The sequence below is a fragment of the Pleurodeles waltl genome, chromosome 6 (assembly GCF_031143425.1).
Source record: "Pleurodeles waltl isolate 20211129_DDA chromosome 6, aPleWal1.hap1.20221129, whole genome shotgun sequence".
Taxonomy (NCBI): domain Eukaryota; kingdom Metazoa; phylum Chordata; class Amphibia; order Caudata; family Salamandridae; genus Pleurodeles; species Pleurodeles waltl.
In genome coordinates this window covers 1,049,620,931-1,049,635,938 of record NC_090445.1, presented here as the reverse complement: position 1 = coordinate 1,049,635,938, position 15,008 = coordinate 1,049,620,931, and the positions used below count along the sequence as shown (strand labels likewise).

The following is a 15,008-nucleotide window of genomic DNA, read 5'->3' as shown; positions in this document are numbered from 1 at the left end:
TTAAACACGAATATTAATCATAATTAGGCCAAAGTAATCACAACTTCAGGAAAACTGCAAAACAAGGTATCATCACATATGAGCGTAAGGTGTGTATTTTAACCACGGATTTTTCACTGAAGATTGGACTGTTTTGTCTGTATTTTTTGTGAGTCACCTTGGTCAGCTACTTCAGCTTAAGGATGTATTGTGGAATATTACTAGTAGCCTATGCAGCAACAACAACTGCACAAAATAAGGAATATATAATTCTATTCAGATTACAGACATTCATAATACATACAGCTGATACTTTAGATAGCAGTTTTTAAAATTATTGGCAATCCTTTGCCCAATGTGCGATTAAAACTGAAAGATCCACAGTAAAGAGGAGAACCACCATAAAGCCAAAAACAAAGATCAAAATTACCTCTAGGACAGTGGCTGTATAACTAGTCCTGTCCCTTAATGTATACATGTGTACAAATAAGTTAAAGCAGTTTCTGACACGAACGTGGAGAGAGAATTCTCTAGCCTGCTAATGTTGGTGCATTCATTTTCAGTAACTTATGGAACATTTAGTCATCAAAAAACAGACACCCATTACAATATATGAACCAATACTGATATAAAAAGTGGGGCTTGGAAGTCGGGTCCTTTAGTGTTAATATACTGGGTATATGATCTCTAGAAGTAAACACTGTAGACTCCTGCGAGCACTGAGCTGGCCAAAGAAATAACTGGATTAACCAAATGAGTCCAATACAATCTAAAACGGATGTACCCCTTATAACTTCCACACAATATCCATAAAAACAGATATTTCATTACGATAAGGTAAAACAGAGGGAGCCATGTTGCACCAATTATTTGCCCCCTACCTTAAAGTAGGGAGTACCAAATGACCTGTGAATCAGGAGTCCTGGACACGCTTAGGGTTACAGTAATATAAGGACCAATGTGAATCAAGCAAAGTGGGGTAACAATTTAAAGAAAGCCTTGCCCTGGTGAAACAGTGAGACACACTGGTACACAGCATGGAACTGAAGACGACGCAGATGGCTGGAAAAGCCTTCTTGTTCACGAAATCTATCGCTGTAGAGCTTAAACAATGCAGACCTTGAACGTGTGCGTTTTATTAAACAGCCCTAGCTGCTGTGAATATCGCGCCAATCTCCGGCATCTCTGAATAGCTTGCTGGGTTGGGGGCGGGGAATGTTTGGTGCAAGTGTGCAAGAAACCTCAGGAGGGGGCGTTGTCGAAGGAGAGGTGACAAGGAGTTGGCAGCCACTCTTCTCTCTGCTGCACCTGTCCGCGGCTCAGCCAGAGGGTGTGGCAGGCTGAGTCAGCCGGCACAGACACGAGGTTTCCCTCTCACTGCACCTCTGCAATGGCACACCGCAGTCATCATAAATATGAAACCTCTTCAAGAGACTGAGCCACAGGGAGATGCTGGTCAATCAAAGCTCGCACGCAACAAGTAATTTCCGCACTGAACAATAAGAGAAAGCACACAACTTAATTTATCAACTTTATTAGCATTATTCATGTGCAGTTCTATTGGTTCAGTTTCAATATGTTTTTCAGTAAATGTTTTCTGTGCAGCACTCTAATACATAATGGTGATGCTCGCTCTTTAAGCAAAATAAAAAAAGGAGAAAAAAAACAAAACTCAGGGTGCATCTTGCAGATAGATCTGCATGCACTACTACAGCAGCACATTTTGTAGACGCTTCTGCTAACATGGGGATTTACATTTCAGAGAAAAGCAGGAGAAGGTGAGTTATCTTCTTCACGAAAAAAGCTCATCCTGAGTCACAGAATATAAAGCAGGCTTCTCCAACGAGCAGCTCACAAGCTACTGGTAGCTCTCCAGTGCTACTAAAATCTATTAGAAACTTTTGCTTGGTTGCAATAATATATGCATACCAACATTTAGAAGTGTAAATTCGAGAAGTAAATGTGTGTGTTTTCAGAACTCATTAGCTGATGGTTGAAGCAAATGGTTGAATTTCCAAAATAAATGTAATGCTAATATTTGAGCAATTCAGAGCAGCCAGGGATGTGGAATTACTATAGCCCGAAGCCCAGAACATATTGTTTGGGTTCAAGGACAAAAAGTTTTCACGTTTATTTTGTCCTTAGCACAAGAAGACCCAAACCCCAGCAACACAAAGCCTTTGGCTGGCAGTTTACAGTACCACATTATGGATCAGGGAAGAGCATTGTCTGCAGTTAAGGTAATATTTGTGTCCATATGTGAATGTTGTTGAAGCTTGTATTATGGTTATTACTGGAAATCCCTTATTACTAGGGTGAGCACTCAAAGGAAATGTAAGTTCGGACTGCACTACTGAGAGTGGTTCCATCATAAAAAAATGTACAGACCTTTGCAAAGTTTAACAGTATGAAGCTATGTATAATACTTCCAGAATGCTCTCTGATCATATGCAAATATTTTAAGAAGCTTGGAAGCAAGATTCTTTGCTTTCAAAATAAAATGTTGACAAAAAAATGTAACTAGGGAAAAAACTTTGCTGATCTAATGAGAAATTTTAGGTAGCATTTCTTTGAAGCATCATTTAGTAAAATGTGTTGATGCACGCTAAAAAATAATAATCATAAATGAAAAATCTGTGTAATCATATTTAACAAGATTATGGGAAACATGAAAATAAACAAGCATTGGCAAAGCCAATAGGTCAGACATTGGTTGTCAGCCTTTTTTTTTTTTTTTTGTCAATGTGTGTCTTGTTTTGACATGGGTTTTGCAAAACTTTATTGCTGTGGGAGCTGCTGGGCATGCACCTTTATAACAAACATTGGCAAAACGAAAGATTATTTTTGGTCTCAAAAAGCACACATTTCTCAGAAGTCCATGGCACCTAACACAACTACTTTGTGTGCAGATATGCTCCTTCTGAAAGAGCAGAAAGCTGTCACTCAGAGTGAAGCCAGCAATAGATAGAATTTTAATAAAAACAAAAGGTCTTGGTTAACGTCTGTACCAACTAGGAGCCCAATTCTTAAAGAAAGTCACTTGTGGTATATGTCCTTGCATTAGTACAGATTGATCACTTTAGTGAATTCATAAGAATTTACAGAAGCAGGTCAGGAAATCATACTCAGAAAATATTTGTAAACTGCATTTTAGCACAAGCATATGCATGCGTAGATTTGCTTAGACGAATATTTGTTGAGCGTTTTACAAGTTTACTTTCCTCCAACCACTTTTTTCCCCACCCCTGGGAGAAGTTTCACTTCTGCTCTCGTCAGGAGTAAATTTCCAATCTTTCTCAATTATCAAAGAAGAGCTGGTGAAAATCCCTAAAACATGCACGTTAATATGTTTGCACATATTCAAATGGGCATGCCATCACTGGAACTATAGCCCACCGCTACTTCCAGCCCAAGTATGTGATCTGTGGAAAGGTGGCAAAAGGAAATTGCTAGTATTCAAACTGTACTATTGTATGAGCCCTGGCATAGTCAGTGGGGCTATTATGAGAGCTCTTAAATAACAAAATTGCTGCCATAATTTGTCACAGCAAAAGAACAAGCTGATTTTTTTTTTTTTTTTTTTTTTACAGGGCAAGTACATTTATGATGCAGCGTGTCCAATGGACAAGTAGATATTTTGTTAAATGCCACACTCCTGGCAGGTATGTTGTCTGTTATGTAACGCCCACACAGAGGCATTCCACACTGACAACTTTTTATAGTAGCACTGGCAACATTTTCTGATGAACTGTGATGATCACTGCTAGTAATCTTGTATATGGGGGCCACTAAAATAATCTTATTTCCTATGGTCACCCTCCTTCTGCACACCTACAAGCTTTGAACACAGCTTCAAACTTAAAAAGCATCGGGTTTCAGTTTCAGACACGCACAACCTTGCTGAAATGACAGAAATTAGTAGACCGGACACTTCCACAAACCAAACAATGCAATGCAAAACATCCTGGCAGCAGCCAACATTCCTCGGTCACATCTATCTTTGGGAAAAGCGGTGCCCCAACATCACCAGCAGCAAACACAAGTTCTTTGGACAGCTACAGGAGCACACATATAATACAACTGGACTGTAACACCAGAAAACATTCATGCAGAACCAACCAAGCAAGAGGATACACCATCGATGTACTTTTGGCACTCTGGACCAGTATGCTTCCTTTAATGAGAAAACAGGATTCTTTTATTTTTTTTATACAAATGACAATTATGAAGTAACTGTTTTTGTGCAGTGCCTTTTACTACAGACTTGTAGCTAAATTGTGTTGTAAAGATTTGCTGAGTCAAATGGTAATGTTTACTGATAAACCCAATTTTATTGATTTTTTAATGTAACAAAACAACGTATCTCCAATTCATATAATTGCCTAGTAGGTAAGAGTATCTCCTCGTATGTTGTAATAACAATCGCTCAGTCACTCGTAAGTCCATAGTAGACCCCTTAATGTCCTCAAATAGTAGTATATTTGCAAGGAAAGTTCCCCGCTACATAAATGGGTTCCCCCAATTTGGCACACCAGCCAATGGTACTCTTCATCAACTTCATATAGATGAAAATCTCAATTGCCCTAACGGGATTCGAATCCATCACCTGTAATGGCACTTATCAAATCATACAACTAATGGTGGTATCTGCTTCCTATATATGGCTGGGTAAAGTCAGTGGGCTTACTTGTAAAGTCTTGGAGAAATTGTTCTGGGTTATTTTGGTGAAAGCCTGAGTAGGTTATTTGGGTGTAGTATTTTGCTGCATTATTTTTAATGAGAGACTTTGTCTACTGGTATGCAAAATAAAACTGCAAATTGGTTAAATCTTTTTAAAGGAAAATGGGTTTTGAAACATAGGCAATCAAGATTAGTAGAAAGAGATCCAACCGTATGGCCCTTTGACTATGTCGGTGAGGAGACTCTCTGGGGAAAACCCAGAATATTCACCAAATCCAACATTTAGCTTTTCATCACAATAACCATAAACTTGTCTTCATTCAATATAGAGGCAGCAGTGAAATCAGCAAGAGCAAAGTCAAAGTCGTTTTTTAGGCATCTCAGACAATTTATAAGGATGACAGCTAGTCTAAAGTTGGATTAATTTAAATGAAGGACAAACACTCCCTCTTAAGAAATAGGTTTAGTACAGTACTGAGCAGGAGACCATAAAATGTAAAAATAATACATAAATAAAAAAGCTAAAATTAAATTTAAAAAAAGACAGCGATTCCACTTGATTTATCATGGTTGTCAGCGCAAGAAACTGAATATTCTTGCAGAATTGTGGTAGCTATGACTGCTTTAGATTAATCACTGAAATCACTTAGCCAGGTTTCAAAGAGAAACAAAATAACTGAACAATGAGTGTAAATAAAGTGAACGGTGACTGCTTAGTGTTTAGTAAGGTACTGAACGTTAAGCAGAAAGCAATGCACAGATTGGGTGGTGGGGGAGAAGGGTAGATAAGTGTTCTGCAAGAAAGGAAGAAATGCAGATCTTGCAACTGGATATGCAGGTATAAAATCTACAGATGTAGCAGGATGTGGGCCGGACCATAGGCTGTGAAAGTGTAAAGGGATGCACATAGCGTGTGTCTAATCTATTTACTGTTACCAGCCGTATAGCAGTTTGGGTCAATGAAGCAAAAGGACCAGAGGTCATGGCGCTGGGCGTGTCTTCTCCTACCACCTATCCCATTATAAATCTCATGCCCTTTCCTGACACTCATGCCACCAAATCCAGAATTCTTACATAGGGGTGTGGAATTCCTATAGCCCGACGCCAATGACCTATTGTTTGGGGTCAAGGACAACAAGTTTTCATGTTTATTTTGTTCTTGGGACAAGTAGGCTCAGCCTCCTGCAGCACAAACCCTTTGGCTGCCAGTTTACAGGGAAGGAAACTGTCTGCAGTTGAGGTAATGTTTGTGTCCATGTTAATGCTGTTCAAACTTGTATTTATTAATGTAAGGACTTTATTATTGGGGTGAGCACTCTAAATAAATGTTGTAAGGTCACACTGCACTACCGACAGTGGTTCCAGTAAAGAAATAAAAGTGTACTAACATTTAAATACTTTAAAAATATGAGGCTACATATTGTGTGCCCAGAATACTCTGCTTGGATTCAAATATTTGCAAAGCTTGTAAGCAAGATTGATGATTTTTTGCTTTAAAAATAAAACAGTCAGAAAAAAATGCAAGTAGGGAAATAAACATTTTGCTAAATTACTGTGAATTTTTAGGTACTATTTATTTGAAGCATCATACAGTAAAATGTGTTGATGTATACTAGTATTTACAAAAAATGTGCAACCATTTTCAACAAATTGTGAGAAATATAAAAAATAAACAAGCACTAGCAAAGCCAACCGATCCGACATTGGTTGTCAGTCTTTTGGATTTGTCCATGCGTTTTGTTTTGACATTGCTTTTGTAACACTATTTTGTGGGAGCTGCCAGGCCCTCACCACTGTAACAAACATTGGCAAAAAAACAGAAAACTTTTTTTGGTCTCAAAAAGCAAACACTGCCACAGTAGTTTCTAGCACTGAACAAAACTATTTTGTGTGCCAATACGGTCCTTGCAGAAGAGCAGAATTATGTCACTCACAGTAAAGCCAGCTGATAGTTAAAAGAAAGAAATCGAATTTCAATAAAAACTAAGAGCCAGATGTATCAAGGGATTTTACCCATTCTGTTCCTATGGGAAAAAGCTTTCGTACATATTGCCCTAAATGTCTTGGTTAACACCACGCTTAAATAGGGACCCAATTCTTAAAGTCACAAAAGTGCACCTATGGTATATGTTTTGAATTAGTGGCTTTCGAGAAACAAGAATGTACAGATGTGACCGGGAAATCGTACTCCTAGAAAATATGTGTGAACTGTATTGTAGCACAAGAAAATATGCATGTGTGGATTTGCTCATGCGAAAATCTATTGAGCGTTTACAAGTTCACGTTCAGTCCAACTACTTTTTTCCAAACAATGGAAGAACTTCTACTTCTGTCCTTGTCAGGAGTAAATTTCCACCCTTTCTCAGTATGGGAAAAGATTAGAGAAGAGCTGGTGAAAATACTTAAAACATGCAAGTTTGTAGGTTAGCACAGACTCAAATGAATTCCAGCCCTGGAACTACTGCTTTCTGATTCCTCCAAACCTAATATGTAGATCTGCTGAAAGGTGGCAAAATAAGGAAATTGCCATAGTAGAACTTAAAAACACTAGAATTCAAGCCCTACTATAGTATTAGCCATGGCATAATCAGGGAGGCCATTATCAGAGTTCTTACATAATGAGATTGCTGCCATAATTTGTCACCGCACTACATTGCACCAAAGGGACAAGTAGATTTTTATTTTTTTTACAGGACAAGTAGATTTAAGAAGTAACCTGTTGCATGGACAAGTAGATATTTTATTAAATTCCGCACCTCTGGTAACACCTCCCCTATTTCGACTTCCCCTCCTATTATCCAACCATATGTCACTCTTGTTTATGAACCTATATATCATTCTGTCACCAAAAACTCTCTGCTCTTCAATTATTAATTTTTGCTCCCTGTTGTCAGCCATAATTATTATCATCTTCTGTGTTCACTGTTCTGTGCCTGTTACCTCTTCACTTATCCTCCTGTTACCTAACCTAATGTTCATATAAAGGTCCTTCCCGTCACCAGCATACTGCCTCTACAAATTTCCACTTCCTACATATCTGACCTGACACCTGAGCCAGCTTGCCTTCTACTGGTACTCCCCACTCTTTGGTCACTAATCAGAGGACCACTGTGAAATTATGGGATTCTGTGGCTACAGCATTTTAAGCTTAGCTATGGATATGACGCATATGTCATATAATCAAGCATCAGCTACATAATCTGTGGATTTAAAAAAAAAAAAAAAAATCTAGCTCAATCGGATCACAAGTTACTAGAATCGTGGCAACGTGTATTCCTGTGCATTGGAAGGCCCTTCATAAAAGGTGACTGGGCATCTTTCAGTTATGTATGACTGCATTTGGTTGTTAAACTGGTACGGAGGTAAAATCTTTGCCCAGGCAATGCTAACATATAAACAAAAAAAACATAAATAATGAAGCAATGCTATAAAAAATGCGTGCAATACGCCGCATATTTTGCCTTCCTTGTCTTGTCGACAACCCTGCTGCATAAGTTGTTCCTACACAGCTGCATAATTGCAGCGGCCTTGACTAATCAGCGTTCCTACATCCTTCACACGGAGCCACCTATACTCTGATGCCTCCTGTTAAACCATTCACACCTGTCATCAATCTCTCTACTGCCTCTCGTGCTTATTCCAATTCACAGCCCTTTTTCTGTGTACATCTCTTCCAATCAATCCACTGTAACACCCATTCCTTGTTAATGTCACAATTCTGCAGTCACTCACCAGTCAGTCACCCCAACTCCCCTCTTCTTCCGTGAACATCTTACTCACAGTATTCATAACTGACCCTGCTATTGCTCAGCCCTTCCTGACATTTGTCTTGTCGTACTCATTTCCCTGCCCCTGTACCACCATCTTTTTCTTGTTATCTCCAAGATGGCTCAGTAATTTGAACGCTTGGAGCTGACGTCTAGCTTCAGGGCGAACTTTCATCACACACCCACAATTAACCCCAGTTATCCATCATCTCTCAAGCCACCTGCCTCACACGACAATGCTACACCAATAATACAGTCTACTTCTATCCACTGCTGCCTCCTATACTGTATATGTTTTGGTTCCCTTGCCTAAGTGCACACCCAGATGATTAGCACACATTTTCCCGTATCGTCTTTCAATACAATTGTTACGCAGGGGCAGATTCTGCTCTTGCCGTCGCCAGAATGCAACATATGACAAACGTTCCTGTGGCCCTCATATTGATCCCATAGTACACTCTGAAGTGCACAATGGACAGTTTCTAATCTTACAGCCAGTTATGAAGTTTTGAAGAGCTTGACTTGCAAAACAAACCTGAGAATACATCATGCTTTTAAAATGGGGAGCACTATTGGTCGGCTGTGTCATTCTCCCTAAGGGGTCATTGATGGACATTATTCGATGCTACTGGACAAAAATATCCTAGTATGCTAGTGGTTTAGATAAAAGGTTAAGGACTGTGGAAGGGATGCAGATAATCAGGCAACGCGATGAAAAATTATTTTGGCAGAAGATCTAACACAAATCAGCTCTACAGGCAAAGTAAAAAACTGGAGTGGAGAACGTCGATGGGGAATAAAGTATTGGAACTTGGGAGGGACAGGTGCCAACTGTTCTTAAGAGCATATAGGTTCACAGTTGCCAACTTCACAGATTTATGAAGTAAACCATTGCTTTTATGGGAAAGCTAGATCCTACAAATTTATGAAGGGCTTCATACTGCTACTTCTGGACTTATTTGCACTCTGCTGATGAGGTTAAGGATGGAAACAGTAAACAAATGTCACTCATTTTTTAAAATTATCAGAATCCATATCATAATTTCTTCTTATCTGAGTTCAATTTCCTGTGATTTCTTGTACAATTTTGGGTTTATGACAGCATGTTATTAGCAAAACTACTGTCTGACAGACACTGTGAAATGAAAATAATTTTATTACTTTAAAAAAAAAAAAAAGTCTCCATTGGATGTACATTTTCTACTATTACCTCCAGTGTGTTGATATTTTTGCAGAAGATGTTTATGGTACAATATTTTTGTCAGGCGATAATTAGACCATAATACTCTAGCACGATACCGATACAACTGGGTCATTATAGGGTACCTTAACGCCACTGGTGTTTATTTTTTAGTTATTGCTCTTGACTTCAATGGGACTTCTGCATCATACGCTCTCCCGACAATGTAATGGGTGTCATTTTCAGTTTCGTAGAACAGTCAAAAACGAAAAAGCCATGCCAAATAGCAACCTCACTTATCTGTCAAACAATCTCAGCGCCTATACTGAGTCTGGAAACACACACGCCCAGGTCACTATCAAATACACTAAGAAGTGTAAAAAGAAAAACCTAAGCAGCAGGCATTTTCCATTTATGCACTCTGTATGCAAAATAACATCCATGTATCTATGAGGACCTCCAAAGTGCTGATGCAATTTAGTAGAGTTGAAGACTCACCTCTTGAAAGAACATTACATCACAAAGCTGTAACAATCCCCAAACCAACTACCTACTCTGTCATTCGCTAACTGTAGCATCTCCTGCCTTTCTGGCTAGGTTCACATTACACAAATAATATTAACAACCAAACAAGCATCTAAGTTTAATTTAAGCATCAACGTTTTACTGAATTCCTGTATGACATATTGAACATTCCAATTTGTTTTTTTGATATCACAATATTAACTTTGCCACTACTAACATCACAAAATTAGTTAATGACAAAAGTCTCTGGTGTCAAAATAGGTGTTTCTGGCATGCCAAAACGGTTTCACAGTACTGCAAAATGACTTTGCAAGATTCGGAGCCCAAAGAGTCTTCCTGACATCACAATAACTCCTTCTGCTATAACTGCAGCGCTCTGACATCACAACAGGTCTTTCTCATATAACAATAGGGTTTATAAGAGCATATAGTAGCTTTTCTTCATCAAAATAGTGCTTCTATACTTACCAATAGATCTTTATGACATCACAACACGCTACAAGACATCACAAAAGGACCGCCATAACAATATGGTTTGATAACACGAATGTGTGCCTGCACAAAAAGACTTACGGCAATCACAATGGGCCTTCCTGACACGACTACAGGAGCCTCATGACATCAACACAATGATTCCTAACTACAGCAGGGGCATCGTGACACCAGAAAAAGGCAGCGGGGCTTTCTAGCAAAAGAATATGTTTCGCTGGCAATGCAACAGAACCTCCTATCATCACAATAAGGCATCCTAACTATGCAAGTGGTTTTGCGCCGGTAAGAGGGGTTCCAGCCATCACTGAATGGATCCCTGACTTTAGAAGAGGGCTTGCTGATCTTGCGGTGAAGTCCACATACTTCGCCTGTCAAACCATACTACCGCGTTTTCTGGATTCGCAAAGGCTGCCCACATTCTAATTAAGATCATTGAAACCAAATGAGGCTGCTGCGTGCAAAAAGACGTGTGATATTATAACCGAGCAGGATAACTTTAAGTCCCAGTGACAAAGCATCACAGATCAATAAGAAAACAAAACGGCGACTTAAAATTTAATAGAGAATATGGAGTAATAAGGAAGGCTGCATCCTCGGTACCCGAAACACACCGCTGTTAGAAGGAACCTGGCAGTCAGATATGACGAAGACTTTAAGTACTTCTTCACATGACATTGCTCGATCTTTCACCTCCTATCATTTGTGCCGCAATGGTTATCGTCTCTATTTCCAACTCCTTACTTTTTAATCTCCTGATCGTCGTGCTCTGGAAGGATGAAAGGCTGAACCGGAGTGGTGGGGCTTCTAACTCATCATCTACAGATTACAGAACACGTCAGAAGTGTTAATTCATAAAACGGTGGCACTCCAAACCTTGCTCTCACTTTTAGAAGGCGGGCTGCACCTCGTGTATGCTAAGAAAATTCACTGACTCCCCGCAGTTTAAGGAGGGTGCTACAGACTACCGCCATCAAAGTTGCTTTCTGTTTCTCGTTTCTACGGTTCTCCCTGCAAACTCCTCATGTCTATTACTTTGTTTTGGGATCGCCCATGAATGCTTGTGCTGTGACCCTGACCAAATCAAGAGAAAGAAATAACGAACGATTCCTTGGAACCTGCTTACCACAATAAAGAAGCTGCGAAACACTGCCTCTGTATAGGAGTTCTGTTTTTACACCAGAGGTTAGATGCTTTCTGCCTTTTGTGCGTGATGCTTTAGTAAACCTGGTTATATAGGAAGCTCCAAATAATGGCAAAGCGTTGGACCAAAAAGTCCAAGACGTTAATTGCATTGATCCAATGCATCAAATCTCCCGCCTATTCCTCAAAGCCATATATTCTGGGTCCACGGTATTTCAGATGCGCTCTCCCCGGTCGGCGTATTCCAAACAAATCACACGGTGCAACCCGAGCGGTGTCCTTCTTGTTAGGAAACGCTGACTTGCTAGAGCCGCCAAGGATGCAGGAAGAGTCGGGCTACCTCTTTCAAACAATACAGCTGGAGCAAAACTCCCCTACCCGCTGCAGAGAGCCGGGTATAATACCTCTGCTGTCTTCCTCCTCAATCTCGCTGCAAAGCGGCCAGGCCGAGGCAGGGACACAGGCTGACAGTGCTGAAGGAAAATGTAGAAATAGAAATGGGACTAGCATGACTGCTATTGTAATGCGGTGCCATGGCGACCATCTTAGCCTAGTAACCATCCAAGATCTGTATTACAGAACTATAGTGCTGAAATACTTTTCACAGTTATCCAGCAATGCTAAACAAACCATCTTATGAATACTTGATTTTCCATCTTGCCTTCGTTACCATTGTATAAATAGTAGAAGTTGTGAACAATATTATCTACTGAGTTCAAGAGAAATTAAGTCTTTTGAGCATGTAAACTGTTTTAACTTTCACCTTATGAGTGTTTCATACTTAAAAGCACTTTATTATCTATTTTATTAAACTGAATTTCCTTTTACCGCTTTTTGAACATTTTTCCAATTGTGAAAGTGGTAATAAACTAAAATTTGAATTGCAGGTATATAGCACAGCTCTAAAATTTAAGAAATTAGTGAGTACTAATGAGCATAGCTGATGACCACATGACAAAGTGAAAACATAACACACGTGGTTCAATTACATCACAACAAGGTACCTTACCGGAAGTAATTCTGCAACAGCTTCATTCAGCTTTCACCACTTTTTTACTTAGCACAGATTTTTCTAAATGTGGTCAAGAAATACAAGGGTTATAGAGGAATATACATATAGTACCCGAATAGGTCAGTATGTAACTGGGAAAGTTGGGTTTAAACCGAGTGTGGAGTCAGAAACTAGGACCATACATGCCAGTAGATCCAATTCAGGTGGGTGACTCCTGATTTTTAAAGCCAAAAATGTCTTTATGTGAGCTAGCTTATGCCTAAAATCGCCCCCGTTTCATTAGTCAATGGAGAAAAAAATACATAATTCTTTTTACTATCTTCCTCTTTCTTGGTTTGAAATGTTGGTATGTAGGACCTGTAGGAGGCTGGCCTGGCTTGTAGTGGGTACCAGAGGTACTTACACCTTGTGCCAGGTCCAGTTATTCCTTATTAGTGTAGAAGAGGTGTTTCTAGCAGCTTAGGCTGATAGAAGGTAGCTATGGCAAAGCAGCTTAGGCTGAACTAGGAGACATATAAAGCTCCTACTATACCACTGGTGTCATATGCACAATATCATAAGAAAACACAATACACAGATATACTAAAAATAAAGGTACTTTATTTTTATGACAATATGCCAAAAGTATCTCAGTGAGTACCCTCAGTATGAGGATAAGATATATACACAAGATATATGTACACAAACCAAAATTATGCAGATAATAGCAAAAGGAAGTAATGCAAGCAATGTAAAGTTACAGTAGATTGCAATAGGAGCACATAGGTATAGGGGCAACACAAACCATATACTCCAAAAGTGGAATGCGAACCACGAATGGACCCCAAACCTATGTGAGCTTGTAGAGGGTCGCTGGGACTGTAAGAAAACAGTGAGGGTTAGAAAAATAGCCCACCCTAAGACCCTGAAAGGTAGGTATAAAGTGTACCTACTACCCCCAGAGAGCACAGAAGTCGTGATAGGGCGATTCTGCAGGAAGAACAAACACCAGCAATGCAACAACAGTGGATTTCCGGACCTGAGTACCTGTAAGACAAGGGGACCAAGTCCAAGAGTCGCGACAGTGTCGAGAGTGGGCATGAGCCCAAGAAATGCCAGCTGAGGGTGCAAGGAAGCTGCCACCTGTTGGAAGAAGCTTGGTGTTCTCCAAGAACGAAGAGGACTAGGAACTTCCCCTTTGGAGGATGGATGTCCCACGTCGTGAAGAAGCTTGCAGAGGTGTTCCCACGCAGAAAGACCGCAAACAAGCCTTGCTAGCTGCAAGGGTCGCGGTTAGGGTTTTTGGATGCTGCTGTGGCTCAGGAGGGACCAGGATATCGCCACTTTGATGAGGAGACAGAGGGGCGCCCAGCAAGTCAGGGAGCCCTCACAGAGGCAGGCAGCACCCGCAAAAGTACCTGAACAGGCACTCAGAAGAAAAGTGAATCAGAGTCCACCCGAAGTCACAAAAGGGAGTCCCACGACGCCGGAGGACAACTCAGAAGGTTGTGCACTGCAGGTTAGAGTGTCGGGGACCCAGGCTTGGCTGTGCACAAAGGAAATCCTGGAAGAGTGCACAGGAGCCGGAGCAGCTGCAAATCACGCAGTACCCAGCAATGCAGTCTAGCGTGGGGAGGCAAGGACTTACCTCCACCAAACTTGGACTGAAGAGTCACTGGACGGTGGGAGTCACTTGGACAGAGTTGCTGAGTTCCAGGGACCACGCTCGTCGTGCTGAGAGGGGACCCAGAGGACCGGTGATGCAGTCTTTTGTTGCCTGCAGTTGCAGGGGGAAGATTCCGTCCACCCACGGGAGATTTCTTTAGAGCTCCTGGTGCAGAGAGGAGGCAGGCTACCTCCAGAGCATGCACCACCTGGAAACAGTCGAGAAAGCCGGCAGGATGAAGCGATACAAGGTTGCTAGTAGTCGTCTTGCTACTTTGTTGCGGTTTTGCAGGCGTCCTGAGCAGTCAGCGGTCGATCCTTTGGCAGAAGGTGAAGAGGGAGAGGCAGAGGAACTCTGGTGAGCTCTTGCATTCGTTATCTGGTGAGATCCCCAAAGCAGAGACCCTAAATAGCCAGAAAAGGAGGTTTGGCTACCTAGGAAGGAGGATTGGCTACCAAGAGAGGTAAGAGCCTATCGGAAGGAGCCTCTGACGTCACCTGCTGGCACTGGCCACTCAGAGCAGTCCAGTGTGCCACAGACACCTCTGTTTCCAAGATGGCAGAGGTCTGGAACCCACTGGAGGAGCTC

General features: G+C 40.8%; 1 protein-coding gene across 13 annotated transcripts in view; it reads right to left on the bottom strand.

Annotated features, from left to right (window-relative positions):
* KCNAB2 (potassium voltage-gated channel subfamily A regulatory beta subunit 2) overlaps positions 1 to 12,248 on the bottom strand; it is a 961,933-nt gene extending 949,685 nt beyond the window's left edge. For 6 of the 13 annotated variants that reach the window (XM_069239991.1, XM_069239976.1, XM_069239992.1 and 3 more), the window contains exon 1: positions 11,747 to 12,216. The gene's annotated coding sequence lies outside the window, so the exon portion shown is untranslated. Of the gene's footprint in view, positions 1 to 11,746 lie in introns of all 13 variants that reach the window. The other 7 variants (XM_069239978.1, XM_069239982.1, XM_069239979.1 and 4 more) reach the window with 4 other exon arrangements.
* Between the last annotated feature and the right edge of the window lie 2,760 nt (positions 12,249 to 15,008).